This window comes from Apodemus sylvaticus, chromosome 10, assembly GCF_947179515.1.
Source record: "Apodemus sylvaticus chromosome 10, mApoSyl1.1, whole genome shotgun sequence".
In the NCBI taxonomy this organism is placed as follows: domain Eukaryota; kingdom Metazoa; phylum Chordata; class Mammalia; order Rodentia; family Muridae; genus Apodemus; species Apodemus sylvaticus.
In genome coordinates this window covers 82115911-82132587 of record NC_067481.1, presented here as the reverse complement: position 1 = coordinate 82132587, position 16677 = coordinate 82115911, and the positions used below count along the sequence as shown (strand labels likewise).

The 16677-nt window shown below is 38.9% G+C and overlaps 1 protein-coding gene across 1 annotated transcript in view; it reads left to right on the top strand.

Annotated features, from left to right (window-relative positions):
• Positions 1 to 16677, top strand: part of Atp10b (ATPase phospholipid transporting 10B (putative)) — a 108890-nt gene that overhangs the window by 25616 nt on the left and 66597 nt on the right. The gene's annotated exons all lie outside the window — the stretch shown is intronic.

Here is a 16677-nt window from a genome sequence, read left to right as displayed (position 1 = left end):
TCTTAGAAGAAGACTCTTTTTAGAAGAGTACAAAATACCCATGGGAGGAAAAACAGAGACAAAGTATGGATCAGATTCTGAAGGAAAGACCATCCAGAGACTACCCCACTTGGGGATCCATCCAATATACAGTTACCAAACCCACAAACTATTGTGCCAACAAGCACTAGCTGTCAGGAGCCTGATACTTTTTGTATTTGTGACATTCTTGAAGCCTCTAAAAATAAATAAATAAAAATAAATACCTGTGCCTCTTATGTTAATAAATACAAAATTCACTAAAGCAAAAGAATCAGAAATGAATTTTCCAAATCAATACTCAGATCAAGCATGTTCTTGGTTGTCTGGCATCTAAATGATTGAAACCTAAGCCTATCAAAGCATGTATCTAACCATTTTCCCATATCAGGAATGTGCTAGGCTAAGCCCAAAAGTTGCCTGGCCATTTTAGCATCATCTAAGAGCTACTTAGCAATGGAGGATCTCAGTGATTTTAACAAGAGTCCCTGGTGAGTCACATTCCTATTGGACTTGAAAGGCATTGCCCTAGGGCATCGCTGATTAATAATTACATTTTCAATTCTTTGTTGAATATCTCTTTTAACTAGTACAGCTTCCACCCTACCAATAGTTACTGCTTGAAAGCATTTGTTCAGTTAGAAACAGTCAGTTATTCTCTACAATAGAACTACTGATAATAGCATTTTTAGAAACATGAACACTTGCCTACAAAGGAGTTGTGGTCCAGAACGGGCAAAAGAACCACCAACTCAAAGCCTCAGCCTGGTTGCCAGCCCTCTCAATCTCACCTGCCCTGAGAACTAGAGAAAATGTGCTTCCCTAGTAGAAATGGAATCTAGTAATGAGTCCTGCCATGACAGGTTGTTCAAATTTTCTATCAAGAATATTTAGTGCTTTCTAGTTTATCACTGTTGAATAGTGGTTACATTTTGTGGGCCACTTAATATATAAATTATATAATAGTATATAATTCTATATGGCATTAATTGGAAACTTAAATCAAACTTACACTGTATACAATGGATACTTTTCTTGTTATTTCTCACAAAACCCTATGTGATAAGCACTTCAGTGTTGCCCATTAGAAGTGAAGCAGTAGCAGCTCTATTGCCCTGCTGTGGTAGACCAAACTCATATTAAACTCAGAAAGGTTTTTCACTACTGGATTTTATTGTAGAAATTTTCAAGTATACATAGAATCTAGAGAATAATTTGATACATGTTCATGTACCCATTGACCAATTTAAACAAGCAATATATATGTAATTAAATCTGTTCATCTCTTTCCTTTCCCTCATTGGCTCTGAAAGTTATTTTTAATAACATTTTAGCATTTCCCCCAGCAAATATCTAGCATGTATTTCTGAAAGATAACTTTTTCAAGTACACCATTTTCATGCCTGTAAAATAGCAATAATTCTTTGATATTAACTTTCAAGGCAGTGGTCTTAGTGATTTCCCAGAGTGTTTGTTTGAACCAGGCCAAATACTGATGTTAGTATCTTAGATTTCTTTTACTTTAGTAGTTCTCACTTATCTCTCTTCTTCCTCTGCACAATTGATATCAAGTTGCTTAATAAACTCATAACCTTGATTTTTCTGATTTCATTGTATCCCTGTGGTATAATTTATCATGTTCCCCTTCCTAGTCTATTTCTATAAGTTTGTAATTGGATCTAGCACATGAATCACTCTTCAATGGCCTCTCTTCTCTTCTCTTCTCTTCTCTTCTCTTCTCTTCTCTTCTCTTCTCTTCTCTTCTCTTCTCTTCTCTTCTCTTCTCTTCTCTTCTCTTCTCTTCTCTCTCTCTCTCTCTCTCTCTCTCTCTCTCTCTCTCTCTCTCTCTCTTTGACTTTTTCAAGACAGGGTTTCTCTGTGTAACCATGGCTGTCCTGGAACTCACTCTGTAGACAAGGCTGGCCTCAATGGCCTCTTTTTTTCTCTCCCTCTGAGTGAGTGTGTTTGTGTGTGTGTGTGTGTTTGTGTGTGTTTGTGTGTGTTTGTGTGTGTTTGTGTGTGTTTGTGTGTGTGTGTGTGTGTGTGTGTGTGTGTGTGTGTGTGTGTGTGTGTAAAGACTGATGGGTCATAGGAAACATGGTGTGTTGGTTACTTTTCTGTTGCTGTGTTAAAAGACTGAGCAAAAGCAACATAAGGAAGATTTTTACTTTGACTTACAATTTGAGATAGAGTCCATCCTGGCAAGGTGGCATGGCGTGGGAAAAAAGCAAGAAATGAGTTGATCACATTTTCATCCACACACAGGTAGCAGAGGTAAAAGAGGAAGTTGTACAAGGCTGTGAACTTTCAAAGCTCTCCCCCAAGTCATATACTTCCTCTGGCAAGGCTGTATCTCCTAAAGGTTTTATAACCCTCCAAACAGCCAACTTGGGACCAAGTGTTTCAATACACAAACCTTTGGTGAATAGTTCTTATTCAAACCACCACACATAATGTATGAACATTTCGTGTAAGATGGTTGTCTTTTCTGCCCTGTTGATAGTCATTGGTGATAATTGGTTATATCTACAAATTCAATGGAGTTTTCAAACTGACTATATACTAATTTAATTTCTTTCATGGAGCATTTGGCTTTTGCTGAGATGTCTTCTGTCCAGGAAATGTAGAAGACATGATCATATTCATTCATGTACTGATTTTCAAAAAACCTTTCTCCAGCATCTTCCAAAAATGTCTAGTGAGTTTGAGTTTTTCTGCTTTAGTGTTAATGAAAACTCAAAGATTTAAACAGAAATGATATATGTCAAATCTGTGCAGTTGCTGTCTTTATTGATTGTCCTCTCTAACCAGTAATAAGTTCTTCAAAAATAAGTGTCACGGTGTCACCTGATTTGACTTCACTAGTCTCTGGTAGATTTGGTTCCTCACCATATGAACCTGTATTCAATGAGGACTATCAGTGCCTGCCAAAGGTGCTCATTGCTTTCTGTGATCATTATTCCTGTGCATTCAAGCAGAAAAAAACTTAAATCCAGAACTCAAAATTTTAACTGGACCTCACCCACACACTACATGTAGATCTTCCTGCTACTTCAGACAAAGTCCTTACCCAGTGCAATGACCAGTCCCCTCCAAGTAGATGTCACAGAAACATTCTCTTCTAGAAAAACAATATGTTGGGAACATTTTAGACATGAAAAAGAAAAACAATTTGAGAGATGCTAGATTTTAGTAAAGCTTAACTAGTAAATATAGCATTTAGTCTGAATTAAAACTCAATTTTTATACACAGAACTGCTCTCCTCAATACTAAACTAATTCTATGTCCTTTTATTTATAGTTTTTATTTCTTAATTGATTATAACTTTTCTGTACATGAAAATGCCCAAGTTATATGTTTTAATTACTTGCATCAATAATGATAATTTAGTGGCAGAACAACCCAGTGAGAACCAATAAATTTTACCTTTGACTTATATTTTATGACTCTCTGGTCTCTTTTTTAATAGACTATCTCCTATAGTTTTTTTTTTCCCCCGAGCTACATCACACAATTATACACATGCACACTGAAATATATATATATTCAGAAGTATATATATGCATGTACAACAGCACAAACATATGTATCCAGATATACATATACATATATACATAGAAAGAGAGATAATCAAACACAGAGACACAACAAGCATATATGCATAGTAACACACACAGATACATGTAGACAGATACTATTCATGTGACCATATAGATCCATGCACACTGACATAATTGTATATGTCTATACAGACACACCTGCAACAACATCAACATTGGATGCCCTCTTCCCAGTGTTAGCATTATTTACACACAACTACATAACAGTGCTCTACCATTTATATCCATTCAGAATCCACTCTGCCACATTATGTGAAAGATGTAATCTCATTAACATATTAATGGATGGTAGCATAAAGATTTCAGGTTTTCTCTATTCCACCATCTCCATAGTTTAGAATAACATACTTAAATTTAAATGTTGGCCTACACAACCTTAACCAGTAAGAAAAATTATGTGTATTTAAACTCAATATGGAAAATATTTCTTGTCTCAAATGATAACCTTACCTATCATGTGGATTACTCAAAAATCTCCCGTTGCAGGATGGCTCAGGCAAGTAAATGCTACACAGCCATCCCTGAGGACAGAAGCTGGATCTCCAGGAGCCATGTTAAAACTACAGAGGTGATGTGAGCCTGGAACCCCAGCATCATCAAGGAAGAGTCAGGACGATTCCTCCCTCAGCATGCTTGATCACCCAATCCAATCTAATCAATAAGCTCTAGGTTTAATAAAAGGCCCTGATCCAAAACATTTTGTGGAGAGAAATGAAAGAAGACAGCTGTGTCAACTTCTGTCCTATACAAGACAAAACACACATATGCATACAAATGCTCACACACACACACACACACACATACACACATTACCTTGGTATTTGACAAAATACTGACTAAACATACCTTGCCCCAAATGAAAATTGTTGGAAAAAATACAAGGTGAGCATGCCTTAGACCTCATGGTACCAGGAAGTCAGAATCCATCAGGATAAGCCCTACCCTTTGGGTTCTTTCTTTCCATCATTGACCCCAGCTCCCATTTAATTCCTAGAGAGGAGTAATCAGTCTTCTTGACATCTATGTCAGGAAAGCAACCCAGGGAAATAGACTGATTGTTCCAGATTAGGTATCACATACCCATTCCTGGATCAATCAACTATGGCCAGAGTGGCAGGGTTCTCTGAATTTGCATCCTCTACCTGAAAGTCACAATGAGGACTTATCTGTGGAGAAAAAGGTTTCTGATCATAAAGCAATGGATATTCATCACATCCATTACAGACCCAGACTGTAAAATCCTAAATTACATATGACCATGGCTGTCTACTATATTGGGGGAGGGTCTGGATATCCTCTGCCTCTCTCTTATAACCCCACCCCAATGCTAGTCTTTCTTCCCCCAAACCTGCTTCCTGTCTTAGCTCCTCTGCCTTCCCAGTATTCTGTATAGAGTACTCTTCTCAGGGCTTCTATAAATGTTGCTGCTTCTCATTCTTCTTCACCACTGTCTTCCAGTTAATCAATTTATGTTCTCATGCAATGCTGTATGTAGGATGTCTAACCGTTGCCTGGTGTGGATTTTCATTGCCATTATTTATTGGCAGAGGTGACACATTATGATTGTATCTTCTGTGAACAGCTCAATATAGCTTCTCGAGTTGAAATTTATACTCTGCTTTTTATGACCTCTTTTGCCAAAAACATTGGGTTTTCCCATTGTTTTCTTGTGTTTTTGTTATCTCTAACAAGACAGTTTTATACAGAGAAGGTTTGTCTTTGCAGTGATTACTCCCTTAAGACATCACTGCCCCTCTGATGGCAGCTGTACAAAGTTTATGTCTCATGTCACTTATTTATTTGTTCACTGCGTGTAGATGAAAGGCCTTCTCTGTAAAGTAATGCAGTAACATATTCCTGGGGTCAGAGGAGAAATAAACACAGGGCAGGGGATAGACTAAGCTTGTGAGTTCTAATCAGAAATTAATGATTGAATGGCATAGTCCTTAGTAAACAACTATACTAATAATTCCTTTTAGAAATGATCTGGGGACAAAAATCTTTCTTTTTCCAATATTTTGTTGGAATGTCAAACAGACATTATTAGGAAAATGTCACAGCAAGGCCTTAAGATTTATTAGCCTTGAATAAAAAAAGAAACAGAATATCCATCTACTTGGTAAAAGGAAATTCAATTTGCAAGGAATCATTAGGGTCCCATTTAGATGGCCTTCCAGCCCAAGCCATGTTCCTGTATGCCAGTGGCTATGGCAGGAAGATTGTCCAGGTGACTCAGAATGTAGACCAGCCCCTCCTCCAGAGACACAGGGAAGGAATTACTCATCACTCCCAATGGGTATCTTGAAAAGGACAATCATGAACCAGGAACTAGAAAGGTTTTCAAGTACCAGTAACTGTCATTAGTTTCAGATAGGATTCTCAGAAATTAGAACTTATTTCATTTGCATTCCAGGAAGGAAACAATCCTTTAGCTCAGCAGATGAGGTATAGCAAACACTTGCTTTCACATCTTAGCCTAGTAAAACACTTTTTTTTTCCCCTTTAAAAGACGGTGGAGTAAAGAGAATTTTTTTTCTTTTTTTCTTTTTTTCTTTTTTCCTTTTTTCTTTATTTTTATTTATTTTTTTATTTTCTACATTCTTTGTTTACATCCTATAGCATTCCTCCACACTGCTTCTTTAATTGGCATGGTGTTCTGCCAGCCTTGTAACCCCATTTTGGCATGGCCCATTGATCAGATTAAGAGAAGAATCCCTACCCATGCTTTGTAGGGCTAATCCAGGTCCAGGAATCTTCATGGTGACCCCTCACCTGAGTACCATGAAGAAATGGACTCTGCAGTAAGCAAGCACAGAGATAACTGATTCCACCCCTCTCTTTGACAGACATCCTTGGCTCATACTAGAATTTGGATGAATGCATGTGTGTTCCGTGTTAGAGGAAAGCCTGGCTGTTTCCTTTCCTTTGATGAACACAGAATTTCTTGAATGACAGAGGGGTTTCAAAATGATCTGAAACATGAATCCTATACTCCAAGAACATAACAACTGTGTGTCACTGTTACTTTACAGCTGTGGTTCTCAGCCTTCCTACTGGCGCAACCCTTTAACATGATTCCTCATGTTTTGGTGACCCCCCCCAACCATAAAATATTTTTGTTGCTACTTCATAACTCTAATTTTACTACAGTTATGAATCATAATGTAAATATCTGATAGGAAGAATTCTGATACGAATGACCCCTCGATCATTCAACCCCCAAAGGGATCATAATCCGCAGGTTGAGAATCACTACTTTATAGCTTCAAGACCTTGTGTGGCTCCAAAATATGTAGTAATGCTTTCAGTGTTCATTAGCAAAGACAAGACAGATTAAGCAAAACTGCTGTGGAATTGGTGATCTTTTATGGAAATTAGTCATTTACCAATCTTGATTAAAAACAGGAGTCTCTAAACAAAAGGGAGGCACAGGAAGATCAGGAGGGCCACACTGGTGAGAGTGAGGTAAAATGAGGGCCAGAGAGAAAATAAACAGGATTATTAAACATGTGTATGAAATGGTCATAGAACAAATTTAAACACTTAAAATATAAATCATTTGGAGCAAGACTAATTAAAAATAAAATTCTCACAAAAGTAATGCTACATTTATGTATTAAGTCCTGGTTTTGCCCTACAGATAGCACTGGGGTTGACTAAGGGGGACCTATAGACACTACAATCTACCAAGTAGCAAACACAGAAACAGTTGGAGATTTGGCAGTTTAACAAGATGTTATACGTACATGTGAGTGGTTGGATATTAAGAATTGCCTAAGTTTAAAGAACAGACTATTACAGTGTGTGGCAAAGAGATGGGGCCTTGGGAGATAAAACCATTGGGCAGATGTCTGAAAATGAAAGTTTTGAAAGGATAGCGAATTCAGAAAATTTGGGAATAAATCAACACTCAGGTTTCTCTCCAATAAAAATTGGACTAATTTGTTCTGAATACTTGGTAAAGTCTGTAAGGTCAAAGACAATAAAGTAAATATAGAGTGTCATTCTGTGAATCAGAATTTAAAACACCCAAAAGAAAGTGTGCCGTGCAGCCATGGGATTGAGTGGCCACCGCAGTGATTTGTGTTTTTCCTTCACAAGTAACAGAATTTGGTGGGACTGGTTCCAGATAATTGAAACAAAAGAGAATTGTTAGAAGAATGTGGTAGGAAAAGGAAGGGAAGGAAGAACATATAATAAGGCTTGGAGGTTGAAAAGAAAGCTTGAAGATTTGGGCTTAGAAACCACAACCGGAGCTGGAGAGATAACTCAGTGGTTAAGAGCACTGACTGCTCTTCTGAATGTCCTGAGTTCAAATCCCAGCAACCACGTGGTGGCTCACAACCATCTGTAATGGGATCTGACGCCCTCTTCTGGCATGTCTGAAGTCAGCTACAGTGTACTTACATATAATAATAAACAAATCTTTAAAAAAAAGAAAAAAGAAAAGAAAAGAAAAAACAAAACCACAACCAAGAATCCAAGATGGCAGAGGAGGATTGGAAGCAATAATGAGTTAACGGTCTTGGGTGATTTTCCTTCCTGGAGTCATTGGACTCAGCTCATAGTCCCACAGTGAGACAGCAAAGCAGGCAGGATGTCTTGGCTTACCTCAAGATGTGAGCAGAGGAACACAGTGGCTTCAGGAGCTTTTTTCGCAAAGAAGAAAGGAGAGATAAGTAAACATGGAACAGTGGTGACTAGAATTTCAAAAAATGAAGCATGAACCTGTTAACCAGTTTTTTGAATGACTTGATAATCCATCGTGAAAATAACATGATGGTAAGTAAACTTTAAAAAGTAAAACTACGAAAACATGTAAGGGGTTTCCTGTTCTAACCTGTTCTAGATGTTACAATATGCTTCAGCCCAATTGCTTTAGATGGCATTTCTGTGGCCTTGACAGCAGCCAGCTTACTGTATACGAGACAAAGGTCAACAAAGAGTAAGACGACACAACCTGGGAGGTTCTGTCACCCTGACTTTTGGCCCACTTTGTTTTGCTTTCAAAGGTACCATAGAGATACATAGATATGCCTAATCGAGACTGGGAACTGGGCATTATCGCTATAGTAATTGTCCTGTGTCAATGTCCACTTCCTCCTCTCTGAGTAGCTTCCTCTTTCCCCAAGATTCATATCCTGATATTCAATAAATACTCAAAGTCAGGAATGGGAAAAGAATAAATGCTTGAGACCTCCACTTTGAAGACAGTTTTTATGAGTCAGCTGTTCTAATTTGCATTCTGTTGCTATGGTCAAGACATGCCCAAAAGCAGTTTGAGTTGAAAAGAGTTTATTTCATCTCACAGCTTATCCATCATAAAGGGAAGTCAGAGCAATAATTCAAGGTGGGAACTGAAGGAGACAGAATAGAGGAGTGCTGTTTACTAGTTCATTCCTCCTAGCTTGCTAACTTTACTTTCTTATACACCCTAGGACCATCAGCCTAGGGATGCCACTACCCACTGTGGGCCCACAGATTTTCCCACAGGCCAATCTGTTACACACCAACCTGACATGATGTACATTTTATTCTCATCTACACACTTGCCCATGCCTCCTAAATTTACCTTGGGAAGTTATTAGCATGTTCCTGACACAGAGAAAGTATGCAAGATAGCCTGGTGTTCCCTAAAGCCCTGCAGAGGCATTTGCCTTCCTCTGAAAGAGGTTTATCTCTCCCTGGGCTTTGGTTGTAGTCAGTGAAATTCTCACCAAAGAGCAGCAGTTTAAGGAGAAAAAAAAACCAATTCAAAAGAAGTGTCTTGCTTAGATTAGCTTTATTCATGAACTAAAATAATCTAGAGGTTATTGAGATGAGCCCCACCCAAGCTGGGGGGAAATCAAAGTTGCTGAGCCTGGTTGACATTTAATGGCCTTGTAATTACATACCTTTGGCAGTCACAAAAGCTTCCCTGGAGGAACCACAACTTGTCCTTACAGGAAGTAGGCCCACATAGTCATGTTTAGAGAACACAGTGTTGGGGGGTTGAGAGATAACTCAGTGCTTAAAAGAGCATGCACGGCTCTTGCAGTGGACTCAAGTCTGGTTCCCATAACCACAGCAGAAGGATGACAGCTGAATTTAACTCAAGTTCAAGGGGATACAACACCCTTCTTTGCACTCTAAGGACACCTGCACTCGCATGTACATACCACATGCACATAATTTAAAAATTATATGAACATTTGGAAAAGCAGTAATCTTGTATCTTTGCATCCATTTTTGAGAGGACAGGAAGGAACCAAGGAGACAGGTAGCAAGAAAGGGCAAAACCAGCCCTCCATGAGATGATGATAGAAGACCCATGGACAGTGACTGGAAAGGAGAAACCAGAGAAAAGATACAGCAGGTTTGCTCTGAGCAAGCACAGGGCAAGAGAGTCAACTTTCTCTATGGCCATGGTCAGAGCCCACACAGGGTGTGATTCAGTGGGCAACAAGGACTCAGAGCTGCTGAGGATTATTAGCTGCCACTCCTTTCTGAAACCCAGCAATGAGCTTAGTGGACCAAAGCACATGGCTTAATCAAGAGCGCAAAAGCAGCTGACAAATTACAGCATGATTTGTCATCATCTCAGGACTCACTGTTTGTCCCTGAAAGAATCAATACCTGGGCGGACAAGAGCCATATTTTTAGAAACTCCTGTATGGGCAATTTATTTCAAGTGAGTAGAGAGTTTATTTATGTTAGCACCCCCATGGGTGCTTTTGTCTTTACACAAAGACAAAAAATGCTATCATTTCTTCTAATCAAATTGCCCCTTTGAACAGCTGTAGTTTACAACCCTGGGTGATAAATTTTACTCACTCATAGCCTCAAAACTCTACGCAGGAACCATGCCCACTATGGTCTTCAGCATTGCTGCCTACTATTTGGATAGAATAATTTGCATTGCAGAATTCTTCCATATAGATTCTGTCTTCTAAGGCACCAATGAGACAGGCAGGGCTGGTGATATTAGCTTTGTTCTACAGATAAAAAAATCAAGGCTCAAGTGTTAAATGCTTTGCTGAGCACTAGAGTTGGAAAGCAATATCTCATCATCCCTAGCTGATTTTATTCCTACTATTCTATATCTGAAACAACTTCAAGAAAAGTTTCTTTTTTTAAAATATTTATTTTCTATATTCTTTGTTTACATTCCAAATGATTTCCCCTTTCCCAGATCCCCCCTCCCCATATGGTTCATAAACCTTCTTCTCTCCATCCATTCTCCAATCACCTCCCTCCTTTTTCTCTGTCCTTATATTCCCCTCCAATGCTAGATCAATCCTTTCCAGGATCAGGAACCGCTCCATACTTCTTCATGGGAGTCATTTGTTATGCGATTTGTGCCTTGTGTATTCAGGGCTTCTGGGCTAATTAATATCCACTTATCAGAGATTGCATTCCATGTGTATTCTTTTGTGATTGGGTTACCTCACTTAGGATGATATTTTCCAGATCAAACCATTTGCCTAAAAATTTTGTGAATTCATTGTTTCTAATTGTTGAGTAGTATTCCATTGTGTAAATATACCACATTTTCTGTATCCATTCCTCCTTTGAGGGACATCTGGGTTCTTTCCAGCTTCTGGCTATTATAAATAAGGCTGCTATGAACATAATGGAGCACATGTCTTTATTTCATGCCGGGGAATCCTTTGGGTATATGCCCAGGAGAGGTATAGCAGGGTCCTTCGGAAGTGTCATGTCCAGTTTTCTGAGGAACTGCCAGACTGATTTCCAAAGTAGTTGTACCATCTTACAGCCCCACCAGCAGTGGAGGAGTGTTCCTCTTTCTCCACATCCTTGCCAACACCTGCTGTCTCCTGAGTTTTTGACCTTAGCCATTCTGACTGGTATAAGGTGAAATCTCAGGGTTGTTTTGATCTGCATTTCCCTAATGACTAATGATGTTGAGCACTTCTTAAGGTGCCTCTAGGCCATCGAAATTTCTTCAGGTAAAAATTCTTTGTTTAGATCTGTACCCCATTTTTTAATAGGATTATTTGGTTCCCTGGGGTCTAACTTCTTGAGTTCTTTGTATATATTGGATATTAGCCCTCTATCAGATGTAGGTTGGTGAATATCCATTCCCAATTTGATGATTGCTGTTTTGTCCTTTTAACAGTGTCCTTTGCCTTACAGAAACTTTGTAATTTTATGAGGTCCCATTTGTCAATTCTTGATCTTAGAGCTTAAGCTATTGGTGTTCTGTACAGGAAGGTTTCCCCTGTACCCATATCCTCAAGGGTCTTCCCCAGTTTCTTTTCTATTAGTTTCAGTGGGTCTGGTTTTACATGGAGGTCCTTGATCCACTTGGAGTGAAGTTTAGTACATGGAGATAAGAATGGATCAATTCGAATTCTTCTGCATGCTGGCCTCCAATTGAACCAGCACCATTTGTTGAAAAGGCTATCTTTTTTCCACTGGATGTTTTCAGCTCCTTTGTCGAAGATCAAGTGACCATAGGTGTGTGGATTCATTTCTGGATCTTCAGTTCTATTCCATTGGTCCACTTGTCTGTCACTGTGCCAATTCCATGCAGTTTTTAACACTATTGCTCTGTAGTATTGCTTGAAGTCAGGGATACTGATTCCCCCAGAATTTCTTTTGTTGTTGAGAATAGTTTTAGCTATCCTGGGTTTTTTGTTATTCCAGATGAATTTGAGAATTGCTTTTTCTAACTCTGTGAAGAACTGAGTTGGGATTTTGATGGGAATTGCGTTGGATCTGTAGATCGCTTTTGGCAAGATGGCCATTTTAACTATATTAATCCTGCCGATACACGAGCATGGCAGATTTTTCCATTTTCTGAGGTCTTCTTCAATTTCCTTCTTCAGAGACCTGAAGTTCTTGTTGTATAGATCTTTCACTTGTTTGGTTAGAATCACACCAAGATACTTTATATTGTTTATGGCTATTATGAAAGGTGTCATTTCCCTAACTTCTTTCTCAGCCTGCTTATCCTTTGAGTATAGGAAGGCAACTGATTTGTTTGAGTTGATTTTATAACCAGCCACTTTGCTGAAGTTGTTTATCAGCTGTAGGAGTTCTCTGGTGGAGGTTTTTGGGTCACTTAAGTAGACTATCATGTCATCTGCAAATAGTGATAATTTGACTTCTTCCTTTCTAATTTGTATCCCCTTGACCTCCTTATATTGTCTAATTGCTCTAGCTAGAACTTCAAGTACTATATTGAAAAGATATGGAGAGAGAGGATAGCTTTGTCTAGTCTCTGATTTTAGTGGGATTGCTTCCAGTTTCTCTCCATTTAGTTTGATGTTGGCTACCGGTTTGCTGTATATTGCTTTAACGATGTTTAGGTATGGGCCTTGAATTCATGTTCTTTCCAAGACTTTTAGCATGAAAGGATGCTGAATTTTGCCAAATGCTTTTTCTGCATCTAATGAGATGCAGATGATCATATGTTTTTTTTCTTTGAGTTTGTTTATGTAGTGGATAGCATTGATGGATTTCCTTATATTGAACCATCCCTGCATCCAGCAAATGGTCTCAGGAAACAAGCTGGAGTAGCCATTCTAATATCAGATAAAATTGACTTTCAACCCAAAGTCATCAAAAGAGACTCTGAGGGACATTTCTTGCTGGTCAAAGGAAAAATACAATAAGAAGAACTCTCAATCCTGAACATCTGTGCTCCAAATGCAAGGGCACCCTCATTCCTAAAAGAAACTTTACTAAAGCTCAAAGCACACGTTGCACCTAACACAATAATTGTGGGTGACTTCAACACTGCACGTTCCTCAATGGACTGATCAGGAAAACAGAAACTGAACAGGGACACAGTGAAACTAATTGAAGCTTTGGACCAATTAGATTTAACAGATATATATATATAGAACATTCTATCCTAAAGCAAAATAATATACCTTTTTCTCACCACCTCATGGTACCTTCTCCAAAATTGGTCACAAGACAGACCTCAACAAATATAAGAAGATCGAACTAATCCCATGCCTCCTATCAGATCACTATGAAATAAAAGTGGTCTTCAATAGCAACAAAAACAATAGAAAACCCACATACACATGGAAACTGAACAATATTCTACTCAATGATACCTTGGTCAAGGAAGAAATAAAGAAAGAAATTAAAGACATTTAAGAACTTAATAAAAATGAAGACACAACATACCAAAATCTATGGGACACAATGAAAGTGGTGCTAAGAGGAAAACTCATAGCCCTGAGTGCCTCCAAAAAGAAAATGGAGAGAGCATACACTAACAGCTTAATGATACACCTGAAAGCCCTGGAACAAAAAGAAGCTATTTCACCCAGGAGGAGTAGAAGGCAGGAAATCATCAAACTCAGGGCTGAAATCAATCAAGTAGAAACAAAGAGAACCATACAAAGAATCAACAAAACCAGGAGCTGGTTCTTTGAGAAAATCAACAAGATAGATAAACCCTTAGCCAGACTAACCAAAGGGCGCACAGGCAGTATACAGATTAACAAACTTAGAAATGAAAAGGGAGATATAACAACAGAAACTGAGGAAATTCAAAAAATCATTAGATCCTACTACAAAAGCCTATACTCAACACAACTGGAGAATTTGGAGGAAATGGACAGTTTCCTAGACAGATATCCAACATCAAAACTAAACCAGGATCAAACAGTCCCATAACACCTGAAGAAATAAAAAGGGTCATAGAAAGTCTCCCAACCAAAAGAAGCACAGGACCAGATGGCTTCAGTGCAGAATTCTATCAGACCTAACACTAATACTCTTCAAACTATTCCACAAAATAGAAACAGAAGGAACTCTACCCAACTCGTTCTATGAAGCCACAATTATGCTGATACTGAAGATTTTCTTTTTTTCAACATCTTTATTGTTTCTTCGTGAATTTCCCATCATGCACCCCAAATCCACTTCAGCTCTCCCTCTCCTTGTACCTGCCCTCTACCCTTGCAAGCTCCCTCCCAGCAAAGAAAAAGAATCTCGATGTGGAAGTTGTAATGTGTCACAGTGTTCCACAATATTCCATTTTGTCCACACTTGTTTTCAAATGTTCATTGCAGTGACTCCTTTGTCTGGTCTCTGGCTTCTGCTATTCTATCAATACTGGAACTTCACTGGGATTCCTCTCACATAATCTGTTGTTGGTCTGTGTCATGGAGATCCTGTAGTTTGGGATGTTTAGAACTCTCCTCTTCATGAATTTCAGAACCAGTTCAAAGCCCTAGATCTGAAACTGAGTGACATCTGAACTGGTCAGCGTACTGGCTCACTGACACCCAGCAACCAGGGCCAGATCTTCCTAGTGTTACAGCCATTGAGCAACAGAGACAGCGCTCCTGCTCTCATGACCCAGGGCCAGGTATCCTGCCTGTCACAGGCTTAGATAAGGGACAGAAAAGGGCATCTCTCCGTTGCTCACAGTAGTACACTGCACAGCAGACAAGTTGTCGGCCAGCTCTCTTGTATTCATACCCTCAGGTCCATGTCACTAATGTTCCTGACACCAGGGTAAACTCTACTGTACCCTCTGGACAAGGTCCAGAGTCTATGAAGAGAGAGTTTCTATAGTCAAAAAAAAAAAAATAAGATACAAATATTCAATCAGAAAAGAATGAAAATAAATAAGCATGTTCAAGGCAGGCTGGGAAAGAGGGTTTAGTAAGCAATATATTTGCTATAGGTGCATGAGGACCTGACTTGGAATCCTAGCACCTATGTGAACAGACGGACATAGCAGTGTCTGCCTATAATCTCAGCGCTAGGGAGAATGGGCTAGGAAGAGCTAGAGCACGTGGGCCAGCTGGACTAGTCTCATCAATGACTCAGCAAGACACACTGTCTCAAAATAAAATAAATAAGGTATTGAGCAATAGGGAAGGCATGAGATATTGACTTCTAACTTACACATATGCAGATATACATATGCATCACATGTACACGTGTTGTTTGAAGGAATATTCCAGATTTAGGACCATGAACTCATTTTTGAAAAGCGACTGTATATGAATATGCATACATGCATATGTGTGTGGCTAATTCTAAGCCCTGGAAATATATTATACATACGGCATGTATAATACAGAAGTATACAGTTAGTATGCCCATTGCCCCTTCTTTTACTGCTGTTGGTGTTAAGACAATGGCTTGCTATGGAACCAGCTTGGCATTGAACTTGTGTCTCTTCTGCCTCAGTGTTCTGAGAGCAGGAATTACTACCAATACCATGAAAAGCCCTTGCTTTCCCCCATATATTTCTGTGTCATCCAGTATGGTAGCCACTAGTCACATATTTAGTTTAAATTCCATTACATTTGAAAAAGAAAGTCTAGGTCAAACCAGCATACTGCACATGCTCAGTGGCTACACTGGTGGCTTCCATATTGGATGAAGCTGAATTAGAGTGTCCATCATTGGGCAGCTCTAGACTACACACAAACCCAAAGATGCCAGAGAAACATCAGTGCTATCACATTGCTTTTTTTTTTTGTATCTTTTATTCTTTGACAGTGTCATACACTTATACCATGAATATTAATCATATCTATTCATGACTACCTCTCTTCAAGTCCTCCCTAGTGTCTTCAACTCAATCTCCCTCCCAACTTCATATCTTTATTTACTGTTATTAATAATCCCTGAATCTGATTAGTTCTGCCTACATGTGCATGGTCTGCTCCATGGGAGGGAGGGATTTTAAACCTGGTACTGTAAACCTTGTCAGAAGCCTAGGACTATAGAGATTATAGGCCTTAGAATAGGAATCTACAGTCATTTTTTGCTGAATGTTCATGCTATCAAACTGCATTCTATGACATGTCCTTGCACAGCTTGAGTCCCAAGGAAATGAAGAAATAATGGAGACATGTATAGAAAAGCTGGAATCAAGTTATCTGGGCTCTCAGGTGGGGAAGGCACAGCACCCTGGAAGCTCAGTGTGTTTATCATGCACAACTGAACAAGGTAGTGGGTAAAATCAATTGCCTACAGTTAAACAAGAAGGCAGGGTTATTACATACATATAAGCAAACAGGTAGCATTGTTATATAGAGCTGAAAAAAC